Raw genomic sequence first — 20,180 nt, 5'->3', positions numbered from 1 at the left:
TTCTATGCAATCTGGTTTACTCTAAATGATGTATGTATCTGTTTGCTTACGCATGCATGTATAGATCTCTGTGTATGTATGTATGAATATTTCTGAAATGTGCTGTTGGTTTAACCATCACTTTGGATTACTAGCTAACTTGTCTTTTGTTAGAGTCATATAGTGATAGGATTAATAATTTTGAATTGTCTAAGGTTAAGCCTTATAATATTGTACATACCTTTGCTTTCTGCAAATGTTTTCCATATTAAAAATAAAAAAATGTAAAGAGGGTGTGTCCTAAAAGAAATATCAAAGGACAAAAAGAATAAAAAAAGATCAAAAAATGAAAATATATGAACCCCAAACACAAAAACAGATCATGAAAGTATGCAAGTCTAAATGCCACTACTATTTTACTTCTTCTGCAAATAATGGTTGTGTGCAGTTTATCAGACATGCCACAACCCATGGTAGTCAAACTACTTGATCTTGACTATTTCATGCTTTGAATTTTATGTTTATAGTTAGAGAATAAAATCTAACCAAACAGCTTAATCTTGGCAGATCATTGGATAGGTAGAGAAAATAAAAGGAGGTCATTAGTTTAATATGAGCCCTTGGAAGATATAAGGTTAGAAGTAGATAGTTTGTTTTATAAAAGAAAATGAAAGAAAAGGGTCTGCTAGCTTAAATGCACCCATATAAGTGAAAAAAAAAATGTTAGGGTAAGTAATGGGTAAGTAGAAGAAAGGTCGCTGAAGTATAAAGTTGATTGGACAAAAGCACATTTACCATGTTTAATCATATGTTTCAATGTGCATAAGAAATTAAGAAAGCAAAAGCAGAGGTTTACAAGTTGATTTAATTTACTTCCCCTCATTCATTTCATCCCTATACTTACTAATTTCCCCATCCACAAGTATGTTCTAGTACTAAAAATCCTTCAAATCATAAAGGCTCAGAGCATTTCTCTAACTTTTGGTGGGACCAGACCCTCGGCTTAATGACTTATGGACATCAAGTGTTAGAATTCCCTTCATAAAAGTCATTTATCTTCACTACCCTAATAAAACCCCTTTTCCTAAGGTTAAACTCCATTTTCCTATGAAAGGTAATCAACCCCATGTTAAATTCCATTTCGTTCAAAATACCTACAAAAAGATTTTATTCTAAGTATAAGTGTAAGTGAAGAAAATGCACAAATATTACATTATGCTTAGTGGTATGTTCACTCCGCTCATTTCATTTCATATTAATTTTTAACATAATAATATAGCTCCTGATATACCTTTTCCCATATATAAATAAATCCCGTATATAATACCCCAACCCTTAGTTTAACTATAAACTACACTTTTATCCCATACCCCCGACAAAAGCCTCTTAACTCACCACTTCTCGGTAAAGTTAAGATAATCCCTCCATTAACCCCGTTTGATCATTTAATCTCGTGTTTTAACTCCATAATAATCACAAACCATCATTAATTAAAGCTCCAGGCTCCCCCAAAAAACCTTTGCCCATTTCATCTGTGCTAATCTGTCACCCAACTTTCGTCCGATCGTCAGCATCCAAATCTAACGATTCACAGCCATATCGGGTTCACCTGATATCCAAGCTTTACCCGCCTGATAAAGTGGTATTGCCCAGGCTCCCATCTGCTACATGTCAAGCGTTAACATAGATCGGGTGACCTTGCCAAAATACTGTCTCCTCCATAAAAGCAGTGTGTTGGCCTCTGATACCGCCTCCCCTCTAAACTTGAAACCACTCACTGTTCATAATATAAAATTCTGCGCCAATTTATCCATTACCTGCTAAAACCCCGAAAACCCTCATTTTCATGCATTTTACTCAGTTACATAGCGAAACCTATCAAACCATTCTGGTGCCACCTTGAGCCTCTCAGACATGATTTCACTATGGATTCCCTCCCGAACACCTTTCGGACTCTGTCCATAGTTATTCCCAGTTTCAGTATGGCCTCTGGTCACCTCCTCGCAGACCTGTGTTTTATTAACAAATTGTTGTATTTTGCAGGTAATTAGCAGAAGACCAGAGCTTGGATAAACAATTTTGATACTAGTCACAAAACTTGTTTACTCCAAGATTCAAAAGGAAATCTATTTAAAAACCTTCATTCAGAAGAAGAAAACAGTTATACACAGAACAAAGAAATAAATCATTCACATAGAGACATTGATTGTTAAAACAAAGGAACCAGACAGAGCATACAGTCAAAAGACAAACAGATCAAACATACAGAAAGTTGATCAATATCCATTACCATATGCTAATACATATAAAAAACTAAATAATTTACTGTTGAAATACACAGTAAAAAGTTAAAATGTATAGTAAAAGTAAAAACACAGTAAAGGATATTGACAGGTCATCAAAGTAAAAGTGTATCAGATGAAAGAGTATTAGTAAAAGTGTATCAGATTGAAAAATCAAAGTGAAAATAGATGAAAAAACAAAGTAGTCAAGGTAAACAGTAAAAGTAAACATGGAGGCAATAAGGGTTAAATAGAGATGAAGACACTTTCACTAGAAACAATGGAGTTTATCCAAAGTAAAGGTAAAAACAATTAAAAGAAAATTAAGGTTAAAAGATGAAATCAGAGCAGGTATGGTACATTTTCTAGAAATTTCCTCTTTAAGTCATAATTTTTTAGAAACTATTGTGGCCAATCCAAGATGAATTTTGAGAAACTGGAGGCGGTTTGTGCTCCTAAAGGGCCAATCTACAAAAACCTATTTCACTTTTTACACTGGTATTACAAAAGGGAGATAAATGCATATCTTCACAGCCTATTTTTTGGACTGTGAAAGTCCTCTTTTTGACATCTTTTTGTAAAGAATATTTTGAACAGCTGGAGCTGAATTTTTGGAAACTAAAAGAGTTTTATCTCAATAACATACTTATCTACAATAAATTCTTTCACTTTTTACATATCTATCTCGGATTGAGGTATGTAAAGGTATCACTGGACCCTAATTTTGCAGAATTTCTTGGCCATAATGCACAAAGGAAGGAGGTAGTTAGTGACTTGGAAGCCTCATCATCAATTAAGCGTTGCTATCAAATTCAAATTTCTCTTCTTTCTCCCCATCAATCCATAAATATAGTGACAAATAGATTCATTAGTTTTGAGCATCATTTATTTAAGTTCTATTAATGTAAAACAATTTGAGATATTTGTAAAACCAATCTTGATATTTTTTCAAGATATTTCAGTTTAGAATTTGTATAAATACTTCTTCATTTGAAGTATTTTTGGTAGATTATATTAGACATTTCTATAGACTTTTTGATCAGAAGACCCAGAGGGTTATTGTATCATTTGCTGAGCGAGCAAGCTGGATTGATAAATAAAGATAAAATATTTCCAAGGATTCATGTGTTGAGTGAACTTCAGAGAAGTATTCGTTTGTGTTATTGTTATTTTTCTCAAGTTATTTGTAATCTTTAATGTGTTTCTGAATCTAAATGTTATAACTAGAATAATACTTCAGAATTTGTTTAATTGCACTCTGTCTTAACAATTATACATTTAAATGTTTTCTATTGATATCTAAGTTAAGGAATCCTTACTTGCTCCTTGCTTTAGATTGATTTCATGAATATATGATGAAAAGAGATCTTGGGTATTTGCCAAAATCCCCTTTCATTGTAAATCCTTCGATCCTAGACCTGTGGGTTATGGCCCACTAAGTCTTATTTGAAGTGTTTTAAACTTTAAAACCTTTTAATTGAACCGTGGATTATTAAAATCGTTCCATCCATACATAAAACAAACTCACGGGAGTATTATACAAATTCTCCTCCAATCCACCTTACACAGATCTCAAAATATATACCACCACCTCTAGAAATATTGACGGATCCGCAGCTCAACCCAACGTATATGATAGCTAAACAAACACATACCAATGTTGACAAAGGATTTTTTTTAAATACTAACGATGGTTTGAAACCACGTATCAACATATTTCAAAACTGTTAAAGCCATATCCTGCATCGAATTTCACAACGAATCGTAGCCTCCCAACGCAAAATGTGCAAAATGTTGTGGCCTGACTCTGCATTAAAATTTGCCGATTCCGTGTGATTGAGCCCTTAACACCAATCAATGTCGATTTAAACGAATTGAACCACTTCTTCCCATCTTCAACTAAATCAAATATAATCGATCTTCAATGATTGAATAATAGGGTTCTGTTCACATCAGAACTGTTTTTCCATCAGCATAAATTAAAATTCAACAGGCTTTTAAGACGAGGTCTTTCTATTCCACGCTCCGTTCTTTTTACGAGTTTCGCCTCGGTTCCTTATGTAGAGGCTTTACACGATTTAAACATCAATTTATGCAATCGATCTCTCCCTCATTTGTCCTTTTCTCGATTCGATACTATGTGACACAGAAAAGCACACATCATGCATCACGATTCTTCATACATAACATTTAAACGATAACTTAGATCGCCATCGATCCTTTAAGTGATCGATGGTCAATCAACAGGCTCATAACACAGAATTAAATCAATTATGAAACACACACACGTAAGCGGACACAACCAACACCAGAACATGCTTTTATATATTATACAAAACGATTATAGGCTACGGCGTTTCAGCCTTAGAAACAAGCTCAGATTCGATTACATCTTGCTCACTCACAATTTCCTCACAAATCAGATCCATCACGCCCTCTCGATCTCTGTCTTATATACATAAGAAGCATTACAAAGGAAGGATCGAGTAGATCCTCTCCTTATTTTTCTCCAACGGAACTTTCCATAATGCATGCACGGCAGATACTATATTCATCAAATCCTGTTCAAATCTGTTTTATATCTGTTTTAAAACAGATTTCCCATATTTTCTCCTTCGATTCAGCTCGACTATCCATGTACTCTTCGCTCAGCTTCAGATTCCTCTTCAATTTACGAGGAGTTAGATGCTCCTGCATCAGACTCCCGAGGTAAAAAAAATTTATGACTTCCTGGTCATATACTTCTCCTGGTCCTTAGCAATTCTACCCACTGTATTTCTTCAGTAGAACTGCTTTTATGATCTTCTGTGAGCTGCAACCAACCTCTGCAGTAACAGTCTCCTCTGTTACACGATACCTCACCAAGCCCTCCGCACTCGGTCTTTTGGCATCCTTCTGGTTCTCTTCTCTGGAACCAATTGAGCACACCTTGCTCTAGGTTGCTGCAAATCTTCTCACCTTCTGCTGCCGCTATCTGCACGACGGTAAGACCACAAACTCGCCAGCTTTATCACAAATGTACCTACTGCTTCTTCTTCTCTCTCTGGAATCCTTCTCCTCGTAGAAAACTTTCCCTGCTCTAATACCACTTGATGAAAAGAGATCTTGGGTATTTGCCAAAATCCCCTTTCATTATAAATTCTTCGATCCTGGACCTGTGGGTTATGGCCCACTAAGTCTTATTTGAAGCATTTTAAACTTTAAAACCTTTTAATTGAACCGTGGATTATTAAAATTGTGCCATCCATACATAAAACAAACTCACGGGAGTATTGTACAAATTCTCCTCCAATCCACCTTACACAGATCTCAAAATATATACCTCCACCTCTAGAAATATTGACAGATCTGCAGCTCAACCCAACGTATATGATAGCTGAACAAACACATACCAATGTTGACAAAGGATTTTTTTTTAAATACTAACGATGGTTTGAAACCACGTATCAACATATTTCAAAACTGTTAAAGCCATATCTTGCATCGAATTTCACAATGAATCGTAGCCTCCCAACGCAAAACGTTGTGGCCTGACTCTGCATTAAAATTTGCCGATTCTGTGTGATTGAGCCCTTAACACCAATCAATGTCGATTTAAACGAATCGAACCACTTCTTCCCATCTTCAACTAAATCAAATATAATCGATCTTCAATGATTGAATAATAGGGTTCTGTTCACATCAGAACTGTTTTTCCATCAGCATAAATTAAAATTCAACAGGCTTTTAAGACGAGGTCTTTCAATTCCACGCTCCATTCTTTTTACGAGTTTCGCCTTGGTTCCTTATGTAGAGGCTTTACACGATTTAAAAATCGATTTACGCAATCGATCTCTCCATCATTTGTCCTTTTCCCGATCTGATACTATGTGACACAGAAAATCACACATCATGCATCACGATTCTTCATACATAACATTTAAACGATAACTTAGATCGCCATCGATCCTTTAAGTGATCGATGGTCGATCAACAGGCTCATAACACAGAATTAAATCAATTATGAAACACACACACGTAAGCGGACATAACCAACGCCAGAACAGGCTTTTATATATTATACAAAATGATTACAGGCTAAGGCGTTTCAACCTTAGAAACAAGCTCAGATTCGATTACATCTTGCATGCACGGCAGATACTATATTCATCAAATCCTGTTCAAATCTGTTTTATATCTGTTTTAAAACAGATTTCCCATATTTTCTCCTTCGATTCAGCTCGACTATCCACGTACTCTTCGCTCAGCTTCGGATTCCTCTTCAATTTACGAGGAGTTAGATGCTCCTGCATCAATATACAGGTTGAAGGATTCTTAATTTCCCTTTGATCTTGATTATCCCTTCATTCCCCATTCATTATCTGGTTCTGAGAACCCTTAACTGCTCTCTCACCCCGAGTGAAACCCTTTCACCCCTCTGTCTTAAATATTTGAAAAACACTCTGCTTTCTTGCCCTTGGAACATTCCCTTTAGTAAGTTAATCCAGTTTTGCTTCCTTAATAATTGACTCCATAGCCCAATGGTCTAAAAGACATCATTTTATCCATATGTCTAAGCAGATCCCACCACTCAATCTCAAATACAAATCAAAAACATCTTGAACATTCATAACTAGCCTAAAATCACATAACTAAAACAAAGTTAAATTATAAAGAGAGAGCCCTCTCTGAGCATCAGGAAGGCTAGGTCCTGATCTCCAGAAGTGGTTGGTAGTTACTTCGGTGATTTCTTTCTTTAACCTTGAAAAAATACTGAGTGATAACATAATGGCCACTTTGCTGGGGAAGATAACCTTTTCTTTAGAAAAATGATATAAAGGCCAGATCTGATCTATGATGGTGAACAGTGATCAGACACACAAAGGTTAAAATCATTCACCTGGTGACTCTAGATCCAAATCAATTTCACAATCGAGACTCCACTGTAGGAATGAACCTCAAAGAATAATATGAAAAGATTAGGCTTTTAACTTGGACTGTTATCCAAGACATTATGTTCTTTCTCATCAAGAAAGTTTTTCAATGTATATTGTATTTTAGAGAAGATCTGAGATTAATTTTTGATTATTTTCTTTTGAAAATTGTAAATATATATCCTCCTTATCCAGATGAGCAGCTTTCTTCTAAATCTTATGATGATCATTTTCCAATTGAGGAGCATCAAATAATCAAGGCTAATCATACAATCCTTGTACATATTCCTGTACCTTGTAAAGTTACTGATAGATATAAGCCCCTCATGTTACCTCTTATACTCCATGATTTCCCTGACAACTATCACAAATATCTCCCCAGTTTTGATGGAGAGAATGGTATCACTGCCCAAAAACATATTGAAGGTTTTGAGAATTATCTGGACTTATTTGAGATTGAAGAAGATGATGTTATTATTAGGCTTTTTGCTCTTTCTTTGCAAAGTAAAGTAAAGAGTTGGTTCAAGAATTTACCTATGGCAAGCATCTCAAATTTCCAACAGTTTGTCAATTTTTTCCTTGATAGGTGGATAATCAAAGTCAATCTTTTTGTGATCATAGAAGAATATAATCAATTGAAAAGACATCCGAATGAAACAATACAAAAATTTTCTAATAGATTTAATTAAATCTATTATTCAATGCCATCAAATAGAAGACCTCCTCCTGATTCAACGCTCTTGCATTATCCAAAAGCATTTGATTCAGAGATATAATTTCAGCTAACAGAAAGAAACCCCTCAACACTGGAACAGATGCAGAACATTGTAGTAGATGTGGAAGTTAATTTGCAAATTAGAAGGGTAAAGTTGAAAGTAGGAGTGGAGAAGAACAACATTGCAGAGGTAAAACTGTACATTTTGGTAAGAAAAATAGAGGAAAGGATACAAAAGATCATCATGAAAGATAAATTTTTTGTTCAAAATCACCATGACACATTTATTTCACAAAAAGAAGAGGTTGATAGCCCTGAACAAATTCCTGCTAATTCCAACTACCATAGATCAGAAGGTAGATTTATAGAGCGATATGTGGAGAGGCAATCTGCTGATCAATGTGTATGTTTGATGACATTACTTCTTTTAATGATTTTCCTAAATATGATCAGTATGATGATAACTATGTTCTTCAAATCCAAACTAACTTTACAGAGAAATTGGAAACTTGTTTGGGAAATAAAGAAATTCAGTTTCAGCAGCTTGAAAATAGTGATCATGTTATTCATATCAGCTATGAAAGTGAGGAAGAAAGTGCAGAAAATTTTGAAATAAGTGAAGCTTCTTTGCCTCTTTGTTTTGCTTCATTTCAGTTCATCAGAGAAAAATTTAAAGTAATAAAAAATCAACAGCCTTTAGGTATTGATATTGACAACAAAAAAGACAATCAAAATCTTAATCAGGATTCTTCAGTTTCACAAGTGCAATTATCAAATTCTATTGAGACGTCTGATCAGATGACACAGGGAAGTTCTATACCACTATGTTTTGAATCATTTCAGTTTTAAAGGAAATATGGTATAATATCTCCAAAGAAAAGGATGAACAACATGTAGAAATCCATGAAGTCCCATTAAAACCCATATGTAATAGGTTGCAACTATCCTTCCATGTCTTTTATGATTCAATAGCTGATACGTACATGATGAATGCAATCAAAATTTTTCTCCATTAACTAACTATGAGATTCAAAATCAAGATCATAAAGGTTTCACTAGACAGACATTTCAATCAGTAGAAATATCATCACAAAGCTTATCTGAAAATCTGCAGGGTGATAAAGATGAAAATGACATTTCTCTTTCATGGCATGGAGGCCATCCAGAACAATTGTACAGTTTCCTAGATTAGTTAAACATTAGTGTATATATTTTGGAAGATCCTTTTGTATAGTTTCTAGAGTCAACAAAGGAAATCAAGTATTTCCTTATCTTCTCATTTGTTGACAAGGTTATAATTGGCTTTAAAATCTCAGTTTTAATCACAAACAAGCACAAGCAACAAAATTCACCAATGTATATGATGCTTGAATGGTTGCATTGGCTATTTCATTTTACCTAACCATTAGTTGGACAACTGATTAGAGTAAGTAGGTAGGATTTCAGTTTGAATAAATTTAGTTTTTCAGCAACAAATTTATTTCAGATCAGATTTCAGTACAACATGTGTTAGATTTCAATTTGCAGAAAAGGTTATGATTTCAGTTCAAGATTTTCAGTCACAAAGATTATACAATAAGACAGAAATCATAGAAGAACAGTTTACAACGTAACTTCAATCACAATTCAAAGGCTAATGATCTTAAAGTTCTTGACATTTCGGCAGGAAATGCCATCCCCATGTGGAGCCACTGTTAAAGTCCTATAGTCATAAGATTCATAATTTTGAATTGGCTAATGTTAAGCCTTGTAATATTGTACATACCTTTGCTTTCTACAAATGTTTTCCATATTAAAAATTAAAAAATTTAAAGAGGGTGTGTCCTAAAAGAAATATCAAAGGACAAAAAGAATAAGAAAAGATCAAAAAATGAAAATATATGAACCCCAAACACAAAAACAGATCATGAAAGTGGCAAGTATAAATGCCACTACTGTTTTACTTCTTCTACAAATAATGGTTGTGTGCAGCTTATCATACATTCCACAACTCATGGTAGTCAAACTGCTTGATTTTGACTATTTCATGCTTTGAATTTTATGTTTATAGTTAGAGAATAAAATCTGACCAAATAGCTTAATCTTGGCAGATCATTAGATAGGTAGAGAAAATAAAAGGAGCTCATCAGTTTAATCTGAGCCCTTGGAAGATATAAGGTTAGAAGTAGATAGTTTGTTTTATAAAAGAAAAGGAAAGAAAAGGGTTTGCTAGCTTAAATAAACCCAAATAAGTGAAAAAAAATGTTAGGGTAAGTAATGCGTAAGTAGAAGAAAGGTTGCTGAAGTATAAATTTGATTGGACAAAAGCACATTTATCATGCTTAATCATATGTTTCAATGTGCATGAGCAATTAAGAAAGCAAAAGAAGAGGTTTACAAGTTGATTTAATTGACTTCCCCTCATTCATTTCATCCCTATACTTACTAATTTCCCCATCCACAAGTATGTTCTAGTACTAAAAATCCTTCAAGTCATAAAGGCTCAGAGCATTTCTCTGACTTTTGGTGGGACCAAACCCTCGACTTAATGACTTATGGACATCAAGTGTTAGAATTCCCTTCATAAAAGTCATTTCCCTTCATTACCCTAATAAAACCCCTTTTCCTAAGGTTAAACTCCATTTTCCTATGAAAAGTAAACAACCCCATGTTAAATTCCATTTCATTCAAAATACCCACAAAAAGATTTTATCCTAAGTATAAGTGTATGTGAAGAAAATGCACAAATATTACATTATGCTTAGTGGTATGTTCACTCCGCTCATTTCATTTCATATTAATTTTTAACATAATAATATAGCTCCTGATATACCTTTTCCCATATATAAATAAATCCCGTATATAATACCCCAACCCTTAGTTTAATTATAAACTATAATTTTATCCCATACCCTCGACAAAACCCTCTTAACTCACCACTTCTCGGTAAAGTTAAGATAATCCCTCCATTAACCCCATCTGATCATTTAATCCCGTGTTTTAACTCCAGAATAATCACAAACCACCATTAATTAAAGCTCTGGGACCCCCCAAAAAACCTTTGCCCATTTCATCCATGCTAATCTGTCACCCGACTGCCATCCGATCGTCAACACTCAAATCTAACAATTCACAGCCATATCGGGTTCACCCGATATCCGACCTTTACCTGCATGATAAAGTGGTATTTCCCAAGCCCCCATCTGCTATGTGTCAAGCGTTAACATAGATTGGGCGACCTCGCCAAAATACCGCCTCCTCCATAAAAGTGGTGCGATGGCCTCCGATACCGCCTCCTTGCTAAACCCGAAACCACTCACTATTCATAATATAAAATTCCACACAAATTTACCCATTACCCATTAAAACCCCGAAAACCCTCATTTTCATGCATTTTACTTAGTTACACAGCAAAACCTAACAAACCATTCCGGCGCCACCCTGAGCCTCTGAGACAGGATTTCACCATGGATTCCCTCCCGAACACCTTCCAGACTCTGTCCATAGTTCTTCCCAGTTTCAGTATGACCTCTGGTCATCTCCTCGCGAACCTGTGTTTTATTAACAAATTGTTGTATTTTGCAGGTAATTAGTACAATACTAGAGCTTGAATAAACAGTTTTGATACTAGTCACAAAACTTGTTTACTCCAAGACTCGAAAGGAAATTTATTTAAAAACCTTCATTCAGAAGAAGAAAACAATTATACACATAATAGAGAAAGAAATCATTCACACAGAGACATTGACTATTAAAACAAAGGAACCAGACAAAGCATACAATCAAAAGACAAACAGATCAAACATACAGAAAGTTGATCAATATCCATTACCATATGCTGATACATATAAAAAACTAAATAATTTATTGTTGAAATACACAGTAAAATGTTAAAATGTACAGTAAAAGTAAAAACACAGTAAAGGATATTGACAGGTCATTAAAGTAAAAGTGTATCAAATGAAGGAGTATCAGTAAAATTGTATCAGATTGAAAAATCAAAGTGAAGATAGATGAAAAATCAGAGCAGTCAAGGTAAACAGTAAAAGTAAACATGGAGGCAGTAAGGGTTAAACAGAGATCAAGACACTTTCACCAGAAACAATGAATTTTACCCAAAGTAAAGGTAAAAACAGTTAAAAGAAAATTAAGGTTAAAAGATGAAATTAGAGCAAGAATGGTACATTTTCTAGAAATTTCTTGTTTAAGTCATAATTTTTCAGAAACTATTGTGGCCAATCCAAGATGCATTTTGAGAAAATGGAGGAGGTTTGTGTTCCAAAAAGGCCAATCTACAAAAACCCATCTCACGTTTTACAGAGGTATTAAAAAAAGGGATATAAATGCATATTTTCATAGCCTATTTTTTGAACTGTGCACAATCTTGTTTTTGACATATTTTTGCAGAGAATATTTTGAACATGTGGAGTTGAATTTTTGAAAACTAAAAGATGTTTATCTCTGTAAAATACTTGTATACAATAATCTCTTTCTCTTTTTACATATCTATCTCGGATTGAGGTATACAAAGGTATCGCTAGACCCTACGTTTGTAGAATTTTTGGGGCAGAATGCACAAAGGAAGGAGGTAGTTAGTGACATGGAAGCCTCATCATCAATTAAGAGTTGCTATCAAATTAGAATTTCTCTTCTTTGTCACCATCAATCCATAAATATAGTTCCAAACAGATTCATTAGTTTTGAGTGTCCTTTATTTAAGTTCTATTAATGTAAAATAGTTTGAGATATTTGTAAAACCAATCTTGATAATTTTTCAAGATATTTCAGTTTAGAATTTGTATAAATTCTTCTTCACTTGAAGTATTTTGGGTGGATTATATTAGAAATTCCTATAGACTTTTTGATCAGAAGACCCAGAAGTTATTGTATCATTTGCTGAGCCAGCAAGCTGGATTGATAAATAAAGATCAGATATTTCCAAGGATTCATGTGTTGAGCGAACTTCAGAGAAGTATTCTCGTGTGTTATTGTTATTTTTCTCAAGTTATTCGTAATCTTTAATGTGTTTCTACATCTAAATGTTATAACTGGAATAATACTTCAGAATTTGTTTAATTGCGCTCTGTCTTAACAGTTATATATTTAAATGTTTTCTGCTGATATCTAAGTTAAGGAATTCTTAATTGCTCCTTTCTTTAGATTGATTTTATGAATATCCAGGTTGAAGGATTCTTAATTGCCCTTTGATCTTGATTATCCCTTCATTCCTCATTCATTATAGAGGTTTGAGAACCCTTAACTTCTCTCTCACCTCGAGTGAAACCCTTTCAGCCCTTTGTCTTAAATATCTGAAAAACACTCTTCTTTCTTGCCCTTGGAACATTCCCTTTAGTGAGTTAATCCAGTTTTGTTTCCTTATTGTTTGACTCCATAGCCTAATGGTCTAAAAGAAATCATTTTATCCATTTGCCTATGCAGATCCCACCACTCAATCCCAAATACAAATAAAAAACCTCTTGAACATTCATAACTAGCCTAAAATCACATAACTAAAACAAAGTTAAATTATAAAGAGAGAGCCCTCTCTGAGCATCAGGAAGGCTAGGTCTTGATCTCCAAAAGTGGTTTGTAGTTACCTCGATGATTTCTTTCTTTAACATTGAGAAAATACTGAGTGATAACATAATGGCGACTCCCCTGGGGAAGAGAACATTTTCTTTAGAAAAATGATACAAAGACCAAATCTGATCTATGATGGTGGATAGTGATCAGACACAGAAAGGTTAAAATCATCCACCTGGCGACTCCAACTCCAAATCAATTTCACAATCGAGACTCTACTGGAGGAATGAAACTCAAAGAACAGTATGAAAAGATTAGGGTTTTAACTTGGATTGTTATCCAAGACATTATGTTCTTTCTCATCAAGAAAGTTTTTCAATGTATTTTAGAGAAGATCTAAAATTAATTTTTGATTATTTTCCTTTGAATATTGTAAATATATATCCTTCTTATCCAGTTGAGCAGCTTTCTTCTAAATTTTATGATGATCATTTTCCGATTGAGGAGCATCAAACAATCAAGACTAATCATACAATCCCTGTACATATTCCTGTACCTTGTAAAGTTCCTGATAGATATAAGCCCCTCATGTTACCTCCTATACTCCATGTTTTCCCTGATAACTATCACAAATATCTACCCAGTTTTGATGGAGAGAATGGTATCACTACCCAAAAACATATTCAAGGTTTTTAGAATTATCTGGACTTGTTTGAGATTGATGAAGATGATGTTATTATCAAGTTTTTTTCTCTTTCTTTGCAAAGTAAAGTAAAGAGTTGGTTCAAGAATCTACCTATGGCAAGCATCTCAAATTTCCAACAGTTTGTCAAATTTTTCCTTGATAGATGGATAATCAAAGTCAATCTTTTTGTGATCATAGAAGAATATAATCAATTGAAAATACATCCAAATGAAACAATACCACAATTTTCTGACAGATTTAATGAAATCTATTATTCAATTCCATCAAATATAAGACCTCCTCCTAATTCAGCTCTCTTGCATTATCCAAAAGCATTTGATCTAGAGATAGAATTTCAGCGAAGGGAAAGAAACCCCTCAACACTAGAACATATGCAAAACATTGCAGTAGATGTGGAAGTTAATGTGCAAATTAGAAGAGAAAAGTTGAAAGTAGGAGTGGAGAAGAACAACATTGCAAAGGTAAAATTGTACATTTTGGTAAGAAAAATAGAGGAAAGGATACAAAAGATCATCATGAAAGATAATTTTTTTTTTCAAAATCACCATGACACATTTATTTCACAAAAAGAAGAGGTTGATAGAGATGAACAAATTCCTACTAATTCCAACTACCATAAAATCAGAAGATAGATTTATAGAGCAATATGTGGAGAGGCAATTTGTTGATCTAATGTGTATGTTTGATGACATTACTTCTTTTAATGATTTGCCTAAATATGATCAGTATGATGATAATTATGTCCTTCAAATCCAAACTAACTTTACAGAGCAATCAGAAACTAGTTTGGGAAATAAAGAAATTCAGTTTCAGCGGCTTGAAAACAGTGATCATCTTATTCATATCAGCTATGAAAGTGAGGAAGAAAGTGCAGAAAATTTGGAAATAAGTGAAGCTTCTTTGCCTCTTTGTTTTTCTTCATTTTAGTTCATCAAAGAAAACTTTAAAGAAATAAAAAATAAGCAGTCTTTAGGTATTGATATTGGCAACAAAGAAGACAATGAAAATCTTAATCAGGATTCCTCAGTTTCATAAGTGCAGTTATCAAAATTCTATTGAGACGTATGATCAGATGACACAGGAAAGTTCTATACCACTATGTTTTGAATCATTTCAATTTTTAAAGGAAATATGGTATAATATCTCCAAAGAAAATGATGAACAACATGCAGAAATCCATGAAGTCCCATTAAAACCCATATGTAATAGATTGCAACTATCCTTCCACGTCTTTTATGCTCCAATAGAGTATATGTTACATGATGAATGCAATCGGAAATTTTCTCCATTAATTAACTATGAGATTCAAAATCAAGATGATAAAGGTTTCACTAGACAAACATTTCAATCAGTAGAAATATCATCACAAAGCTTATCTGAAAATCTGCAGGGTGATAAAGATGAAAATGACATTTCTCTTTCATGGCATGGAGGCCATCCAGAACAATTGTACAATTGCCTAGATTAGTTAAACATTAGTATATATATTTTGGAAGATCCTTTTGTATAGTTTCTAGAGTCAACAAAGGAAATCAAGTATTTCCTTATCTTCTCATTTGTTGACAAGGTTATAATTGGCTTTAAAATCTCAGTTTTAATCACAAACAAACACAAGCAACAAAATTCACCAATGTATATGATGCTTGAATGGTTGCATTGGCTATTTCATTTTACCTAACCATTAGTTGGACAACTGATTAGAATAATAGGTAGGATTTCAGTTCAAATAAATTCAATTTTTCAGCAGCAAGTTTATTTCAGATCAGATTTCAGAACATCATGTGTCAGATTTCAATTTGTAGAAAAGGCTATGATTTCAGTTCAAGATTTTCAGTCATAGAGATTATACAATAAGGTAGAAATCACAGAAGAACAATTTACAATGTAACTTCAGTCACAATTCAAAGGCTACTGATCTTAAAGTTCTTGACATTTCGCTAGGAAATGATATCCCCATGTGGAGCTACTATTAGAGTCCTAAAGTGATAGGATTCATAATTTTGAATTGGACAAGGTTAAGCCTTGTAATATTGTACATACCTTTGCTTTCTGCAAATGTTTTCCATATTAAAAATTAAAAAATGTAAAGAGGGTGTGTCCTAAAAGAAATATCAAAGGACAAAATAATAAGAAAAGATCAAAAAATGAAAATATATGAACCCCAAACACAAAAACAGATCATGTAAGTGTGCAAGTTTAAATTCCACTACTATTTTACTTCCTCTACAAATAATGGTTGTGTGCAGCTTATCATGCATGCCACAACTCATGGTAGTCAAACTGCTTGATCTTGACTATTTCATGCTTTGAATTTTATGTTTATAGTTAGAGAATAAAATCTGACTAAATAGTTTAATCTTGGTAGATCATTAGATAGGTAGTGAAAATAAAAGGAGCTCATCAGTTTAATCTGAGCCCTTGGAAGATATAAGGCTAGAAGTAGATAGTTTGTTTTATAAAAGAAAATGAAAGAAAAGGGCCTGCTAGCTTAAATGCACCCAAATAAGTGAAAAAAAAAGGTTGGGGTAAGTAGAAGAAAGGTTGCTGAAGTATAAAGTTGATTGGAGAAAATCACATTTGTCATGCTTAATCATATGTTTCAATGTGCATGAGAAATTAAAAAAGCAAAAGCATAGGTTTGCAAGTTGATATAATTGACTTCCCCTCATTCATTTCATCCCTATACTTACTAATTTCCCCATCCACAAGTATGTTCTAGTACTAAAAATCCTTCAAGTCATAAAGGCTCAGGGCATTTCTATAACTTTTGGTGGGACTGGACCCTCGGCTTAATGACTTATGGATATCAAGTGTTAGAATTCCCTTCATAAAAGTCATTTCCTTTCATTACCCTAATAAAACCCCTTTTCCTAATGTCAAATTCCATTTTGCTATGAAAAGTAAACAACCCCGTGTTAAATTCCATTTCATTCAAAATACCCACAAAAATATTTTATCGTAAGTATAAGTGTATGTGAGGAAAATGCACAAATATTACATTATGCTTAGTGGTATGTTCACTCCACTCATTTCATTTCATATTAATTTTTAACATAATAATATAGTCCTGATATACCTTTTCCATATATAAATAAATCCTGTATATAATACCCCAACCCTTAGTTTAATTATAAATTATACATTTATCCCATACCCCTAGAAAAACCCTCTTAACTCACCACTTTTCGGTAAAGTTAAGATAATCCCTCCATTAACCCTGTCTGATCATTTAATCCCATGTTTTAACTCCAGAATAATCACAAACCACCATTAATTAAAGCTCCCCCCCCCACCCCCCCAAAAACCTTTGCCCATTTCATCTGTGCTAATCTGTCACCTGACTACCATCCAATCGTCAGCACCTGAATCTAATGATTCACAGCCATATTGGGTTCACCCGATATCCAACCTTTACTCGCCCAATAAATTGGTATTTCTCAGGCCCCCATCTACTACGTGTCAAGCGTTAACATAGATTGGGTGACCTCGCCAAAATACCGCCTCCTCCATAAAAGTGGTGTGATGGCCTTCGATACTGCCTCCCCGCTAAACCCGAAACCACTCACTATTCATAATATAAAATTCCACGCCAATTTACCCATCACCTGTAAAACCTCGAAAAGCCTCATTTTCATGCATTTTACTCACTTACACAACAAAACCTATCAAACCCTTCTGGCACCACCCTAAGCCTTTGAGACATGATTTCATCATGGATTCCCTCCCGAACACCTTTCGAACTCTGTCCATAGTTCTTCCCAGTTTCAGTATGGCCTCCAGTCACCTCCTCGCAGACCTGGGTTTTATTAACAAATTATTGTATTTTGCAGGTAATTAGCAGAGGACCAGAGCTTGGATAAACAATTTTGATACTAGTCACAAAACTTGTTTACTCCAAGACTCGAAAGAAAATCTATTTAAAAACCTTCATTCAAAAGAAGAAAACAGTTATACACAAAACATAGAAAGAAATCATTCACACAGAGACATTGAATGTTAAAACAAAGGAACCAGATAGAGCATCCAGTCAAAAGACAAACAGATCAAACATACATAAGGTTGATCAATATCCATTACCATACGCTGATACATATAAAAAACTAAATAATTTACTGTTGAAATACACAGTAAAAAGTTAAAATGTACAGTAAAAGGAAAAACACAGTAAAGGATATTGATAGGTCATCAAAGTAAAAGTGTATAAGATGAAAGAGTATCAGTAATAGTGTATTAGATTGAAAAATCAAAGTGAAGATAGATGAAACACAGAGCAGTCAAGGTAAATAGTAAAAGTAAACATGGAGGCAATAAAGGTTAAATAGAGATAAAGACACTTTCACCAGCAACAATGAAGTTTATCCAAAGTAAAGGTAAAAATAGTTAAAAAGAAAATTAAGGTTAAAAGATGAAATTAGAGCAGGAATGGACATTTTCCAGAAATTTCCTGTTTAAGTCATAATTGTGCAAAAACTATTGTGGCCAATACAAGATGAATTTTGAGAAACTGGAGGAGGTTTGTGTTCCTAAAAGGCCAATCTAAAAAAACCTATCTCATGGTTTACACAGGTATTACAAAAAGGGAAATAAATGCATATCTTCACAACCTATTTTTCGGACAGTGCAAAGTCGTGTTTTTGACATCGTTTTGCAGAGAATAGTTTGACCAGTTGGAGCTGAATTTTTGGAAAATGAAAGAGGTTTATCTCAGTAACATACTTATCTACAATAACCTATTTCACTTTTTACATATCTATCTCGGATTGAGGTATACAAAGGTATAACTGGACCCTAATTTTGCATAATTTTTGGGGCAGAATGCACAAAGGAAGGAGGTAGTTAGTGACTTGGAAGCCTCATCATCAATTAAGAGTTGATATCAAATTAAGATTTCTCTTATTTGTTACCGTCAATCCATAAATATAGTGCCAAATAGATTCATTATTTTTGAGTGTCCTTTATTTAAGCTCTGTTAATGTAAAACAGTTTGAGATATTTGTAAAACCAATCTTGATAATTTTTCAAGACATTTCAGTTTAGAATTTGTATAAATACTTCTTCATTTGAAGTATTTTGGGTGGATTCTATTAGAAATTTCTATAGACTTTTTGATCAGAAGACCCAAAAGTTTATTGTATCATTTGCTGAGCTTGCAAGCTAGATTGATAAATAAAGATCAGATTTCCAAGGATTCATGTGTTGAGTGAACTTCAAAGAAGTATTCTCTTGTGTTATTGTTATTTTTCTCAAGTTATTCATAATACTTAATGTGTTTCTCAATCTAAATGATATAACTGAATAATACTTTAGAATTTTTTTAATTACACTCTGTCTTAACAATTATACATTTAAATGTTTTCTGTTGATATCTAAGTTAAGGAATTCTTAATTGCTCCTTGCTTTAGATTGATTTCATGAATATCCAGGTTGAAGGATTCTTAATTTCCCTTTGATCTTGATTATCCCTTCATTCCTCATTCATTATCCGGGTCTGAGAACCCTTAACTGCTCTCTCACCCCGAGTGAAACCCTTTCACCCCTCTGTCTTAAAGATCTGAAAAACACTCTGCTTTCTTGCCCTTGGAACATTCCCTTTAGTGAGTTAATCTAGTTTTGCTTCCTTATTGTTTGAATCCATAGCCCAATGGTATAAAAGACATCATTTTATCCATCTGTCTAAGCAAATCCCACCACTCAAACTCAGATACAAATCAAAAACATCTTGAACATTCATAACTAGCCTAAAATCACATAACTAAAACAAAGTTAAATTATAAAGAGAGAGCCCTCTCTGAGTATTAGGAAGGCTAGGTCCTGATCTCCAAAAGTGGTTGGTAGTTACCTTGGGGATTTCTTTTTTTAACCTTGATAAAATATTGAGTGATAACACCTTCCATGTTGTGATGCATCTTTGCTCGTGTGTTCCCTTTTTAACTTCGTGCTTTCATAGGTTTCAAGGGGCACACTCTTGTCAACCCGTATGTGTTAGAACCTCTCATGCACCTTCCTTGGCTCACTGCATATGTCACACCCTTACTACTATCAAAGTTATCTTACTTGCCTCTGTGTGAAATTATGGTCAAGGC

This window comes from Pinus tabuliformis, chromosome X, assembly GCF_031772625.1.
Source record: "Pinus tabuliformis cultivar Carrire ecotype Pingquan chromosome X, CPIR1, whole genome shotgun sequence".
Taxonomy (NCBI): Eukaryota; Viridiplantae; Streptophyta; class Pinopsida; order Pinales; family Pinaceae; genus Pinus; species Pinus tabuliformis.
Note: the sequence above shows the minus strand (reverse complement) of the source record.